An 11,268-nucleotide genomic window follows, 5' to 3' on the forward strand; every position below is an offset into this window, starting at 1 on the left:
GCATCATCATCATCATCAGCAGCAGCAGCAGCAGCAGCAGCATCATCGTCATCATCAGCAGCAGCAGCAGCAGCAGAAGCAGCAGAAGCAGCAGCAGCAGCATCATCATCAGCAGCAGCAGCAGCATCATCATCAGCAGCAGCAGCAGCAGAAGCAGCAGAAGCATCAGCAGCAGAAGCAGCAGCAGCAGCAGCATCATCATCAGCATCAGCAGCAGCAGCAACAGCAGCAGTATCATCAGCATCATCATCAGCAGCAGCAGCAGCAGCAGCAGCAGCATCATCATCATCATCAGCAGCAGCAGCAGCAGAAGCAGCAGCAGCAGCAGCATAATCATCAGCAGCAGCAGCAGCAGCAGCAGAAGCAGCAGCAGCATCAGCAGCAGCAGCAGCATCAGCAGCAGCAGCAGCAGCAGCATCATCATCAGCAGCAGCATCATCAGCAGCATCATCAGCATCATCATCAGCAGCAGCAGTATCATCAGCATCATCAGCAGCAGCAGCAGCAGTATCAGCAGCATCATCATCAGCAGCAGCAGCAGCAGCAGCAGCATCATCAGCAGCAGCAGCAGCATCAGCAGCAGCAGCATCAGCAGCAGCAGCATCAGCAGCATCATCAGCAGCAGCAGCAGCTGGCTCTATCTCACTAAACAAAACTGAGCAGACCAGGTCACACATCTCCTTTATTTGATCTTCCAGGGGGAAACCAGCAGATTCGGTGCAGAGTCTGCCCCCTGTTGGGACAAGTGCCCCCCCCCCCCCCCCCCCAGTTTACAGCTTTTCTTCCAACCTTCTGCTGCAAGAACCAAGAAACTCCTAAAAATACAAGTTTATATCAACCGAGAGGATGCCCTGCAGAAGGCTCCACACAGAATCTGTAATTAACTCTTAAGTACCTCATCATCTGGGTTACATAATTGAATTATTGCCTCGCGCAGCGCCCCCCCCCCCCCCCCCCCCCCCCCCCCCCCCCCCCCCTCCCCTACAGATTATCTGGATGAGTCCATCATCAGATGCAGGCGATGAAAAGAAATCGTGAAGGATGCGTCCATTTTGGTGATGTGAGCATTTTTCTCCCCCTTTTCCTCCCCCGCCCTCCCCTCTCAGGTCAGCATGGGGTCAGTGCCTTGCTCAAGGACACCTCAACAGCGCACGCGCGGGGTGTGTGGCTGTGCGCTCCAAAGAAGTGGCCTTGGACGCGTCAGAAAAAATATTATTATGGAGGTTAGGCAGAACAAAGAGCACGCGCAGACGGTCGCGCGCATCTGCTCTGCCGCTAGGTGGCAGTGGTGTGGTGTCTCTCTGGGAACAAAGAAGGGAGGAATGGATGTGTGTGTGCGCGTGCATGTAAGGGTTCACCACACGCAGCGCTCTATTAAACGCTCATAATAAGCAGAAGATGTGAACGTGACAGATGCACGTGAGATTAGAGACGTTTGTTACAAGATATAAGCTCCAAAATATGCCCAGTTAGTCCCATGGAGCTGCGCGTGGGACAGCACACGCACTAATCACCACGTGATTAACGTCTCGTGCCCTGTTGAGGGATAATGAATACAAATTTATCAATAACACCAGAGCAAAATGGCTTGAGCAGACATTTATCCACGTGCACGTGAAACTAATCATTAAAACTTAATTTAAAGTAGCTCTAATTGTAATAAAACATTATAGATCTCCAATAAATATTTGTTACATATTAAATGTGACGTCAAGGAGCGAAATAGACTTTAGAAAAGATAAAATGAGCAATTAACTGTTTTTCACCTGAGGAAAATGTCCCAGAATCACGTGCTTTACTATTTCTATTTAAAAGTGTGCGTGCAACATGCGCGTGTGTGGTGATTGTTAATTAGACAGAGATGCTCAAGATGAATTTCCATTTCATGTCAATTCATTGGACAATATAGTTTTTACTTTATTCTAATTTTACATGTGAAGTTTTTTTTTTAATCTGAAACTGAAAATTATTATGTATATTTTTATAGAGGTAATTGTATTTATTTATTTTACTTTATTTATTTATTTTGTATTTAGCTGCCTATTAATGTGAAATTCAATATGTTTGGCTTTTAGTTTTGTAAATACTAAAGATGTTACAAATGTGTATGGGAAGGGTAATAATGTAAATGTAAATGTTGTAAATAAAGTTATTTTCGGGGCTGCGTGGTGTTCAGTCCGGGGGGGGGGGGGGGGGCTGTTCCTCCTCCTGTCCGCCGGTGAAAAGCAGCTTCCAGCGGGCTGCCTCTGCTGCTCTGGCCGCTGTCGGGAGCTCTGTTTCCGGGCACGTCCCGCTCGACTCCCCGGCGTCGCTGCGGCTGAACGAGCTGAACTTCCGGGTTCGGACCCACTCGGAGCGGTTCAGCGGGTTTTCTCCGTGCACCGCGGATAATAAACGTTTCTGCGTTGATTTTCTCACCGTGGACCCGCCGCCATGTTGTCTTCCTCAGGGCGGTGGATCAAACGTTTCAGCTGCTTTTTTGTTTGTTAAATTAAAAAACTTTTAATTTAAAGTGACAGCTGATTTCAAACACTGAACAGACACTTTCTGCTAAACATAGAGAGCTAAATAACAGCTAAAACTAGCTGGAAAAAATATCAATTTGTTTTTTATGGTTAAAAGAAGCTGAAGTAGCAAAAAGCCAAAAACCTTACAAAAAGTAGCTCAACTCAAAAGTAGCAATACAGTAGCTAGAAGCTAAGAGCAGCAAAAAGTTTGATAAAATTAGCAAAATTCTATAGCTAAAGGTTAAAAGCAGCTAAATGTGAGCTGAAGCTAAAATAACAAAAAGATAGCTACAAGTAGCTTAAAGTAGCAAAATATTAAATAAAAGCTAAACAATGCTTGCTGAAAACAGCAAAATGCTAGCTAAAATGAACAAAGTATAACTAAAAACAGAAAGTAGCAAAACAGTATAGAAGCTAAGCGTTAGCTAAAAGTAGCAAAAATCCAGCTGAAAGCTTAAAGGAGCACAACACCATGTTAAAACTATAGTAGCAAAAACCTTACTAAAAGTAGCTAAACTCAAAAGGAGCAACACAGTAGCTAGAAGCTAAGAGCAACAAAAAGTTGATAAAATTAGCAAAATTCTAGCGAAAAGTTAAAAGTAGCTAAATGTGAGCTGAAGCTAAAAGTAACAAAAGGCTAGCTGTTAGTCCACTCAGGCACATAACTAGCAGAAAGCATCTTTGAGTATTTAGAAAAGCGCTAAACAAATAAAATGTATTATTATTATTATTATTAGAAAGCTTAAAGGAGCACAACACCATGTAAAAACTAAAAAGAGCAAAAGGCAAGCTAAAAAAAATTGAGCAAAACTCAAAGTAGTATCACAGTAGCTAGAAGCTAAGAGCAGCAAAAAGTTTGATAAATTTAGCAAAATTCTATAGCTAACGGTTAAAAGCAGCTAAATGTGAGCTGAAGCTAAAATAACAAAAGGATAGCTACAAGTAGCTTAAAGTAGCAAAATACTAAATAGAAGCTAAACAATGCTTGCTGAAAATAGCAAAATGCTAGCTAAAATGAGCGAAGTATAACTAAAGGCTGAAAGCAACAGAACAGTATAGACGCTAAACATTAGCTAAAAGTAGCAAAAAGCTAGATAGGATACATCTAAAAACCAACTAGATGTGAGCGAAAGCTAAAACTAACAGAATGCTAGCAAAAAGTAGCAAAAGGCTAAAGATTAAAAAAGCAAAACACTGGCTACATTTTAGCTAAAAGCATAAATCATACTCAAAAGTTGCATATGGCTGAAAAGCCTAAAGTAGGAAAAACACTAAATGTAGAGTAAAGCTTGTTAAAACTAAATGCTAGCTAAAAGCAGCAAAATGCTAGCTAAAAGGAGCAAAATAGTAGCTAAAACCTTAAAGCTGAAACTAACTGAATCTCTTCTGTTTATGTTTGTCTGCTAAACATTCAGGTGTTGATGCTCCTCTATGACATCACTCTTATGAGGAGCACCTTCGCACAACTAACCCAGAGAAAATGTCCCCCCTCCCTCTGTGGCCCCCTGCTGAGGTGCTGTTCCTTATTTCAGTCAGGGATGACCACTGCTGCCAAAACTAAAATGTTTTCCAATCAGGCAGGGCAGAGGACGACCCTGGGGCTTTCTCCTGGGGGTCTCACCATGAAGGACATTCAACAGCCTTCATCAGGGGAACTGGAATTATTAAAATACAACGTAACCCCCAGATGCTCAGAATAGAACCTATTTATTGTTTTGTTTCTATTTTCCTCAGAGGTGCGCTCTTAATGAAGATCCCCGGCTGATTGTTTCGGTGACGCGGGGTGTAGCTGATGTGTGCAGAAATGCCCTCTCCGAGAAGCCGCCGTCGGTTTGTGTGGACTGAATGCGGCGTCGCACACAAAGGGAGCACGGCAGAAAGGAAAGTGTCAATCTCCTCCTAACTCCGAGCCCATTATAGAGCGAGAGAGGAGACGGAGACGTGTGCGAGCCGGAGAGATAGAGAAACACCCAAAGGTGCATAAAGCGCACGCATCCATTCACCGTCGTGATTAGCAGCTATTATCAGCAGCCACGACTGGTTGCTAGTCAGACTAAATTATTCTGCTGTGAATCGACCACAACAGGCAGTTGACCGACGACTCGTTTCCTTTATTCGGAGCGCTAACTCGGCTCCGTCTCATTCTTCTTGCACGCCTCTCACTGATTGGCTCCTGGGCTTTTAACTACAACCTTGCTTTACCCACCCCTGCCAGTAATCTCCACTCATGCTCCTGTTCCGTTTTAATTTCTCGCCCTCGTATAGCTTTAATATCAGAGCACATGCACGTAGCTCTCAGGGCAGGGCGGTCCAAGCAGCGGTTTGATCCATACTAATGTTCATTGATAGAATAATCAATGATGCATTGATCCAAGACTCGGCTCCAAGAGGGAAGGAGGTGGGAAGTGTGAAGATTTGTTGGAGGAGCAGCAGGGAGGTGTGTAAAATGAACAGCAGAGGGTGGAACTGATCAGGCAGGAGACTAAAGGGAGGCCTTGGTGCTGGGTGGATGGACTGGTGGTCTACGGTTCTGTCTTTCCTGTGTTCTGCTGCAGAACTGCTCTTTAGAGTGCATGGACAAGCCTCAAATGGAACCTGAGAAGAGAGCGTGAGGGGGGAGGAGAAACAAAAGAGGAGAGAAGGAGGGAGAAAATCAATTTTCCCAGACAGACAGAGGCAGGCTGGTCTAATGGAGGTCTGAAAGAGGAAGAGGAAGAGGAGAGGACACATTTTCCTCTGATTACCTCCTGGAGCCTCCCTGACAAACCTTCAAGGCTTCGGCCTTGCTCGTCCGGCGTCTCGTTGAAGTCCAGCTGCACCAGAAACACAAAACAAACAACTCCCAAAGATGCGAGCGATCGTGGCGACCTATCTGAACCGCATCAAAACTTCCTGTCCAGATGATCTGACTGAAAAATGTTGGATTGTATACCTGGATTATTGAGCATGGACTTTGTTGTTTTCAGAGACTTGTTTTCATCATGAGCAGAAATGAACATCTGCCAATTTCTTGGAGTTAGGAACGTTTTAAAAGACACATCCGAGGTAATTTCTGCTCTTCGTAGAAGTTATGCAACCAGCGATGGGAGAAAATGAGCTGGGTTAAATGGACAAATGTTTCCATTAGTCTAAGAGGAATTATTTCTAGAGAATAAAAGAAGGAAGTTTGTCGGCCAAATAGGGATGCATTAAAAAAACATTTTGCTTGTGATTCTCTGACCAGGCTGAAATTTTCAATTTCCTCCAACAGGCTTCATTATTATGAGTTGGTAAGTGAAGTCGGCTGCTCTACGCAGGAAGTGGTTTGTCAAAATATCCTGGTTAAGTACATTTAAATCGTGTCTTTCTTTTCATCAGGGTAGATGAATAAAACCTTAGATTATGCCTTTAAAAATTAACAATGCATTTTCCAAGAAAAACAGTAATTGGTGTAAATATTTGTCCCCCCCCCCCCCCCCCAAAAAAAAGAAAGAGATTGTCTAAATAATGTCTAATAAAGTGGAAAAAAACATAAATAAGTCGCTTCACCGTATAAGTCGCATCTATTATGCGTCACCGCTGACAACCTGGAGACCTGGGCCGGTGTTGTGCCAAAAATCTATTGGCGGCCGAGGGAGCGTGCACGGGAGGACTTTAACAAGAACTTAACTAGATTAACACCTAAAAACTACTTTTTGTTCTACATTATAGCAAACGTGTATCTCAGTTGAACTTTTCCTTAATAAAAATCAAATCAGCTGCATTTCGCCTGGGCGGCGCGACAAAATGCAGCTGATTTGACGTTTGCTCAGGAGTTCAGAGCGAAATGAAGCTGGCTTCTCCAAGTGTCTCATTAATAGCCACCTTTACATATTAATGAGACACTTGGCTTGCCATATGACTCTATTGCCCTCTAGTGGCTGAAAATTGTAATGTTCAATAAAGTCCATGCTCAATAATCCAGGTTTACAATCCAACATTTTTCAGTCAGGTCATCTGGACAGTTTCTTTCTTTTGTGCTGAAATGTTCAATATTTTCCATGTCAGAATGAATTAAACTGTCAGATCTCAGCCAAAAATTAGGTTGTAAATATGGGGAAAATATTAGTCGCTGGACGTGCAAATTTATGCAAAGAGGTGCAACTTATACGGCGAAAAATACGGTAAATACTTCAGTTAGAGTAAGAAGATAGGGTGAATATTTGAGTATTTCAGGTCTTGTCCACTGATTTTTTTTACATGTAACTTTTTAAAAATATCCTTGTAAACATAATCTAATTTCTAGAAATGCTTCATTTGCACCCAAAAAGCTGTAGTAATCATACCAGATCTGTATGTGGTGCTGTGCCATGAAAATACACCAAAAACAGGAAACAAGGTGTGGAGCATGACCATAAAGCTTTAACGCTGGGTGCAACGTGAACACAACAGGAGGAAGACGGCCTCGGGTTGTAGGTTAGATTAGAAGTGGGCTATGATGTCATCGTTTTCAAAAGGTTGTGTATTGGCCGTCCACACACAAACCCAAGCTTTCAATGTTTTTCACTCTGAAACTGGTTTTTAAAAAAATACTGTTTTGGAGTTCCTGAAAATAAATTTTTGTGTAGAGATAAAATCGAAACAATAAAAGATGGTATTTAATGGCAAAGGTGGGGTTGTGGTAGCTTGGTCAGTGCTGCAGTCTTGCAATCCTGAGGTTGCAGGTTCAAACCCAGGTTGCGTCAGGAAGGGCCTCTGGCGTAAAACAGTAGTCAAATCTTTCATGCAGTTTGCATGCTGTGACGACCCCCTGAAGAAGGAGCAGCTGAAAGAAACTTACTTAACGGCAAAAGTCTTATATTATTCCTGCAGGAAGTACCCCAGGCTACACAGGAAGTGCTACATTTAGCTGCTGCCACCATTACGACTTGCAGATGCCACAATTATTTTATGTAAATTGCCTAATGCAAAATTGAAGGTGGAGTAAAGGATTCGAAAATTCATTATTTTAATCAATTTGCTCATAATAAAAGTTAAAATATTAATTGTTCATAACGTTTCATAGCTCCTCCACTTTAAAAAACTGGAACAACCACAAAATCTCAAAACATATATTTAGAAACAATGCTGTATTTTATAATGACAAAACGGTCTGTCGTGCTTTTTACACACCAAATCTTGTTCTTTAACTCGACTTTAAGTTGCGAACGCGCACTCAGAACACAGAGAAATCTCTGCACATGCATTAGAGAAATTGTTAACACACACCAGGAGCAGAGGATGGCTGTAATTGCAGCACCGGGGGAGTAATTGGAGGTGGGGGGTTGGGTTCTCAAGGCTCTTCAGTCCTGACTGGTGATGGGAGCAGACAGCGCTGATCACTGGCTGATCACTTCTTATCAGTTTTCTTCTTGCAGCTCGTAAAATAAACTGTCTCCTAAGACATTCTGTCTCGTCTGTCTCACAGCGGTCATCGCACAGTTGCTCCCTCTGAAATGAGTTCATCCTAAAAAATACACTTTATTGTCTGGACAGCTTCAATCTGGATCAAACTCCACCTTCTTACTCAAACATGGTAACGTTTGGTGTCAAAATGGACCAAAATTAAAACATTTAATCACTGGTTGATAACTATATAGCATGTATAACTTGGTCAATTTGGCAGATATTGAGTTAAAATTTAGTGTGGTAGTAGCTGAGAGTCATTCACAACACATATTGTGAGCACTAACGAATCCTCATTCGTGTTCACGTGAAAGCTTCTTCAGAAATTTAACGAACAAGGAGGTTACAGACCTGAGCCTGCATGCTGTCTTCTGAAAACCAACACTGCTACGCTCACTGGGGATCATGCAACTTTTCAGTTCAACTGGAAACAATTTTAAAGCTTAAAAAAAAAAAAAAGGCAAGAACATTAGAAAGATCAATAACAAAACAACCAAAGTAGCGTGAGGTCCTGTTCACACAACGCCATTTTTAATTAAAACTGTAGCGTTTCTGCTGCGTTTTGATCGTTTCTGTGCACGACAGTCACGGTTGTTTTCTCTGACACTGAATCTTTTTGAATCCAGGTTTGCATCCATGTGAAATTGTGTTTTTTCCGCGCGTGCACGAGACAAACAACAGTAACTATAGCGGGCTATAGCGTAACTAGAGCGCTGTTTACGCTGCTCGCCCTTTTTGACGTGTAGAAGCAAACCAACCTCCTCGGTCCAAACTAACATTCACCTATTCCCCATTTTGGATGTAAGTGTCTTCATGGTTGAGACTGAAGTATCCGTGCGCATGCCGCACGTTGTGGAAATACAAAAATTACAGCTCCACCTAGAGACCTGGCATGGAAACTACTGCATATTCAACAAGCACAGAATTATCGCGTGAACTTTTTCCACAATCGACATCGGAAACGTTAAAAAAAACCAGCCTAAATTTATGTTTGTTAGTCCGTGACTTGGAGCTGGTTGTGCTCCATGTTTCTTCCCAGAGAACAACAGTATTCACCCCCCCCCCCCCCCCCCAATTTGCTCTCAAGCAAGAGGGATGCATTTCTTCCCTCTCCCGTCTCCCTCCTGCCTTTTTGTTTTGCTCTCTGTCCTGTGTATCAGAACTTTTATTTACACATCTTTCAAATCATAAATTACTGACATGGATCTGGTCAGCTGGACTTTCAGCGCAATTGATTAAAAAATAAATTCAACCAAGCGACAGGGTCCTGGAGAACCCTCATGCCCCGCTGAGATGCATGCAGCAGGGTACGTCATGGATAAACTGATGTGCCTTTCTGTGTTGTCTCAGAAAGATGCTGAAGATTTATATCACTGGATTTATGAAAGCAGGGTTTCAGCTTTTTTGGCACCGTTGGACACCTATGTTATCAAATATTAAAAACGGCGGCAGCAGTTCTGGCCATAGCAAAGCTGCCAACCTTATCTGAAGGTTTGGTTCCTGCTTCAAACAGACGCAGCTGATTACGAGCTCAACCGTAAGATGGAAGCAGTTTATGACAATCGTAGGACACTTGTGGCTTTGGGACTCGCCAGTATGTTGGGGACGACCTTGGAGGGAGCTAATAAGCACGGACCAGTAGAATGCCCACAAATCTGACCATTTTGGATCATTGAGAGAACCAGCAGAACTCAAGGCTGACGAGAAACAACAGTCCGTCTGACAAAATTAATAACTGTTGCTTATCTGAATCTGACTCCCCCGTTCGCCCTTGAACCAGGCCAACTTGTCAAATTTCTCCTGGGATATACACTAGGCTCTGCTCTATCCCTCGTGCAACCCCGCCCCAAGAGAACTTCAGTGAACGCTTATCAGAGCTGTACCAACATCTTATCAGGACCATGGTGCTATCTGGAAGTGCTTCATGGACAAATCTCACCATCTTCTCATCAAATGTATGTGTAATGTGTAGGAGAACACCACCTCAGAAACAGTTCACCTCATCTCAAACAAACACCATTCATGTGTTTTTGTGTTTGAAACTGTTAAAAACAAGATTCTTCTATTCCTGTGGGAACAAACAGACATTGTTTTACAAATATTCAACTCAGCTCACTAACTTCGTAGTTGACACTAATGTAAATGTAATTAAAAAAACTGTCACTGTGTTAACTTCACTGCCAATATGAACTCATTTCACATGAAACGGACAATTCAATTCAGTTTAATTACAAAGCACCAAATCACAACAAAGTTGTCTCAGGCACTTTACAGGAACATTCACATAAAAGCCAATTAGTAAAGTTCTCTATCTAAGGAACAGATCGTTTTAATGAGAGTTTTGGTTCAACTGACCTTGGGAGTTTTTGAAACATCCGAACTCGCTACTTTGACATCCTCCTTTATCGAAAAGGAGTTCTTCTCCCAGATTGGTTCCCATGAAGATAACGCCATAAGAACCCTTTGTTTAATGACATTTCTTTTTCAGGAGATGGGCAGCAGCACCTTTTGGTGAAACATTGCATGTTTTAAGTTTGATTCCAAATATGTCATACCTGAATGTTTGTTCATGAAAATGTGTGTTTTAAGTAATCTCTCTTTAAGAATATATTTGGCCTTATTGTCTCTTTTAAAAGAGTAACTTTTAAGGCAGACAAAGAGAAAAGCACTATATTTATTTAATAGGCCTTTATAAAAAACATGACAAAGAGTTAGGACCACGCCCTCCTGAGGTGGACCAAAGTCAATCTGGAACACACAGACAGTAAAGTTGCACTTCTTCTTCACATCTTTTCCTTCTACTTCTACACACTTCACTGAGGCTTCGTCTTAGAAGACTTCACGGGAGGTGTGGAGAGAAAACTTCAGAGAAAGACGCATCGTCCTAGAGAGACATCCTAGGAGGAACTAGGAACTGGGAGAGAAGAATCCCAGTTTCTGCACTGAATTCAGAGAGGAGACAAGCATCCTTTGTGCAGACGTCTCAGTCCGAGAGAAAGACACAGAACCTGACTGAACCAGAACCATCACACCGCAGGAGTGGTAAATCCCAGCTGACTCCCATATGGACTCTCGTCCCTCTAAGAGTTAACTGGAACATCTGGGCTGGTACCATTTTTAAGCAGCTGTTGGACCTTTCCTGACCATCTCATTCTGGTAGGAAAGAGACCTTTAATGCCTTTCTGGTGACCCTACATCACAAAAATCTTATCAGACAAACTACCGCTCACCTTAGACACAATTTTTAACCACTTCACAAACAGAACCAGTCCAAAATCTGCCTTTTAAGTTTCCTCATCAATAAGACCTTTGATGCAAAGCTATTTGTTATTCAGATAACTTTTTTTATGCATAATTT

Source organism: Nematolebias whitei, chromosome 20 (assembly GCF_014905685.2).
Source record: "Nematolebias whitei isolate Nwh7 chromosome 20, NemWhi1, whole genome shotgun sequence".
NCBI lineage: Eukaryota > Metazoa > Chordata > Actinopteri > Cyprinodontiformes > Rivulidae > Nematolebias > Nematolebias whitei.